The following is a 4,580-nucleotide window of genomic DNA, read 5'->3' on the forward strand; positions in this document are numbered from 1 at the left end:
CATCAGGCATATTTGACAAGAGAGGAGCTGTTGACTTTGCAGCATTGCATTGCACCTGGGTGGCAAACCTGTCACAGCCGGAACCTCTGTGGACACCTGGGCAGGGCAAACCCACCATTCCTCCTCTTGCTCATCTGAGGGACTTTCCTTCATACTCGGAGCGTGAGGAGGCACCCCCTCCTCGCACACCGGCTCATCAAAATTGCAACGTCTCAACATAATACAGTGTAAGTTCCGTGAGGGTCCCCCTGTCCCTACTGGCTCTACCTCATAGACCAGAATAGCGGGGTCTACCCTTCTCTTCATCGTGTATGGAACTGCCTCCCACCGTCCATCCAACTTCCCAGACAGCCGTTTGGCTTTGACCATCACCCGGGACATACCCATCTTTGTGCACTGTTCTTGGGTTAGGGTGTATCACCTGTCCCAGGCGCTCCCCCACAACCTTGTGGACCGCTCTCAGCCGGCGGCAGTGCTTCTGCACCCATGCGGTGGTACTTCTCGGTGGGGGCTCCATCGGGTTGGGCATGTGGAGATCTTCAATCTCCCGTCTGGCTCATCCAAACATGAGCATATGTGGAGAGTATCCGGTGGTACTGTGTACTCTGTTGTTATAGGCCCACATCAACTCAAGTAGGTACGTGGACCACTGGGCTTTTTGACTGTCTTCCAGAGTCCACAGCATCTGAAGCAAGATGCGATTGAAGAGTTTGCACGCTCCGTTTCCCTGTGGGTGATATGGAGTGGTGCGGGAGCGTTCAATCCCATACAATTGGTACAGTTCATTCATTAGAGTACCCTGAAAGCATGCTCCCTTGTCAGAATGTATCCTCCGTGGACAGCCGAACACCTGTATAAAGTGTTTACAGACAGCTTCGGCGGCCGACTCTGCGGTTTGGTCTCTGGTGGGCACAGCTACCGCATACTTGGTAAAGTGATCTGTCATGACTAGACAGTATGAGTGTCCCGAGGTAGAGTACCCAATCTGTACATAATCGATCATCAGAAGTTCTAGGGGCGCTGAGGTGCGGATTGTCTGCACAGGAGCCCGCTGTTCAGTACTCTTACTCAACCCACATGATCGACACTTAAGACATGCCGCGGCCACCATGTCGGCCAGATCTGGACAGTATACCAGCCGTTGGAGCCACTTGAACGTTTTGTCGCTCCCAAAATGAGCTCCCTTTTCATGAGCTTCCCTGGCGGCCTCCGGTCCCAACAACATGGGAATGACAATCTGTTGCCGGTACTACAGCTATGACTGTAAGTATATGATCCGGCACAGGAGTCCCTGGGTAATTGTCAGTTTGTCTCACTGCCTTAACAACTTCTGACCCTCTGGGGTCAGACGGGCTCGTTCTTCTGGCCGAGACCAGATCTTGCTCCGAATCCATTCTTTCACTTTCCACAAATCCCGGCAGCTATTCTGGACTCTCTCCCAATCAGTCAACGTTTTCCCCAGCACCAGCGTCATTCCAGATGCCACCCCACTTGAATGTGCCACATCCAGGAACAGAGGTAAGCGACCAAGGTCAGGAGTTTCAGTATCCTTTTACTCCTCATCGGCTCTCTGAGTCGACTGTCCTACTGGAACTCGAGAGAGTGCATCGGCGTTGCCGTTCTCCCTACCGTACCGGAACTTGATGCGGTATTGGTACTTAGAGAGGCGTGCCAACCATCTTTGCTCGAGTGCACCGAGCTTGGCATTCTCCAGGTGTGCCAACGGGTTGATGTCTGTCATCACGGTCACTTCTGCATCAGTCAGGTATTCTGCAAACCTTTCGGTCATGGCCCACACCAGTGCCAGTAGTTCCAGTTTAAAGGAGCTATAGTTATCAGGGTTGTGTTCTGACTCTCTTAGGGACCGGCTCCCATAGACGATGACTCTCTCCCGTCCATCCTGGACTTGGGACAATACGGCCCCCAGACCATGTAGGCTTCCATCAGTATACAGCAGGAATGGGGAATCAAACCGCGCGTAAGCCAGCATCGGGGCATTGGTCAGTGCCTCCTTCACCGCTTCAAAGGCCTCTTGTTGCCGGGGCCCCGAGTCGACAGGGCATTTCTTTGGGCCCCCAGCTGTGCCTCTTAGCAACTCGTTTAACGGGCCCACCATGCTGGGGGCCGGTTTTACCCCCTCCTGGGTGACTATATGTCCTAAGTACTCTATCTGCTGTCAGAACAGCTGGCATTTTTTTGGGCTTGATCTTGAGCCCATGGTCTCGTAGCCGTTCCAAGACTTGTCGCAGCTTCTGGAGGTGATCTTCAAAGGAAGCCCCGAACACTACTATGTCATACAGGTATATCAATACTGATTCAAAGTTGAGGTCCCCCAGACAGTGTTCCATCAATCGCTGGAATGTCCCCGGAGCATTGGAGAGGCTGAAGGGCATCCGGTTGAACTCGTAGAGTCTCATAGGTAAAATGAAGGCCATCTTGGCTTTGTCCTTCTTGGCCACTGGCACCTGCCAGTACCCACTAGCCAGGTCAAGAGTTGAGAAGAACTTTGCTTGGCTTAGGGCTGATAATGACTCCTCAATCTGTGGAAGGGGGTAGGCATCCCGGACGGTCTGAGCATTCAGCTTCCGATAATCCATGCAGAACCGGAAACTCCCGTCTTTCTTCCTTACCAAGACTACTGGAGCAGCCCACAGACTTTGACTCTCCTGGATCACCCGGTTCTCCAACATGCTGGCCACCATTTCTTTCACCTCCTGATACATCTTAGGTGGAATCTGCCGGTAACGTTCCCTGATCGGCGCAACATCGCCGGTTGGGATTTCATGTTTGATGGCAGTAGCACACCCAAAGTCCTCATCATGTCTTGAGAAGGCCTCCTGAAATTCCCAGAGGGTGTCTTCCAGCAGCTTTTTTTTCCCCCGGGGTCAGGGTTCTGCAGTCCACCCCCATACGGACCATGATCACTCGACCGTTCCACTCCGCTGTCGGGTTTCCCTTAAATAAATCTCCACAGCATAGGTCCAGGCTGATCTCCTATCCGGCTGTAGCGTGAAGCCCCTTCGTCGAGCGAAACCCCCTTTGGACACATAAACTGTGGCCAGCAGGGTGTTTGCGGGGACGGTTAATTCGCAGTCCTCAACATTACAGCAGCGTATAGGCACACATCCGTCTTTCACAACGGCGAGGGCCCGGGCTACCAGTCGGCGAATCTGCGTTTCTTCTTGCTAAGTGGGCTCGATCAGGACCCCCAGTCCATTCAGTCATCGTCCAGCCCTCACTGGCAGCATCAATATTCGCTCCTGTCGAAGTGGGATCTTCAACGGAGTCCTCCGTAGCACCCTCACGTCTCCAATGGCCTGTCCGGACAGGTTACTCTTTTGCAGGCTACAGCTCCTCACCATTTGTTGTAAGACCTTCTGGGTAGGCCAGTGTGTGGTGGCCCGTTGCCAGTACTTCGGCCCTTCCTTGGCATAGCGTTGATGGTCTAGGTCTCTTAGTATATTCAGTATATTCATGCCCAGGGTCAAGTCCATTCCTGTCCGGGACGAATGGTCCATCGCCTTTCTTGCCGATGTCTTGCCCAAACAGTCGGATCTGCATCCAGACTATCCCTCGAACATCCATCTCTCTATTATCGGCAGCCGTCAGCCTGATGATGCTCCCGTCTTCGGGCTCCATCATATGCCCGAAGTGCCTCTCGAAGAACTCCAGAGGCATTAGGGTGCACTCTGACCCTGTATCAACTAGGCAGCAAACCTTTCGGTCTTCCAACTCGGCTTCTAATATGGGGCTGCTGGCATACAGATCACGTTCTTCACGCAGAGGACTTAACTTCTGGTGCAACGCCGCAGGACGCCCAGCTACTGCAGCGGTCGGAAGTTTAACGACGGCTCAGATGCTACCTGTTCTGGGCACTCTCTGGCCATATGGCCGTACTTTTGGCAAGCCCAACAGAGGGGCCCTCTTCTGACCGGCCCCCTCACCGGGGTTGTTCTGGGTAGAGTGGCACGAGGTGCAGGGACAGTTTCCGGAGGCCGGGATGGTCCTGCCTTCATCTGGGACACTTCCAGCCGAAGCTCTTTCAATTTCACCCGCAGGGCCTGGACCACATCCTTTAAGGACTCTGATTCTTCAGATCCCGGCCGGTCCCTTGTAACATGCGTGCTATTCACCACTCTCGCTGCCACAGGTATTGGCTCTCTCTCTACAGCGGCTAAGTAGACGCTGTAGAATGTTATATCGGCCATTGTTTGGGTCATCTCTTGTAATTTATCTTGTAAGAATTTATTGGAGAGCCCCACTATGAACTGATCTCGTAGAAGCCGGTACACCTCCCGGAAGGCGCCCATGGCCTCAGGGTCTTGTCGTTGTATCTCATTCAGCGTTTCCTGTAGAGAATTGGAATATTGCATCAGGTTCTCGCCCTCTCGCTGGGGTCGGTTAAAGAAGTGACTCCGTAACTGTACCACTTTGGCCCGCCCCCCTTGGGCTCTCTCTAGCAGGGAGAATATCTTCTCTAGCGTATCTCTCTCGGAGTCAGGCCTTACCATCACTGTCCGCCTGACATCATCCTCTAGGGCTCCCAAAGCAACCTCGGCCCGCAGTTCAGGGGTCAGGTT

Source organism: Bufo bufo, chromosome 3 (assembly GCF_905171765.1).
Source record: "Bufo bufo chromosome 3, aBufBuf1.1, whole genome shotgun sequence".
In the NCBI taxonomy this organism is placed as follows: Eukaryota; Metazoa; Chordata; class Amphibia; order Anura; family Bufonidae; genus Bufo; species Bufo bufo.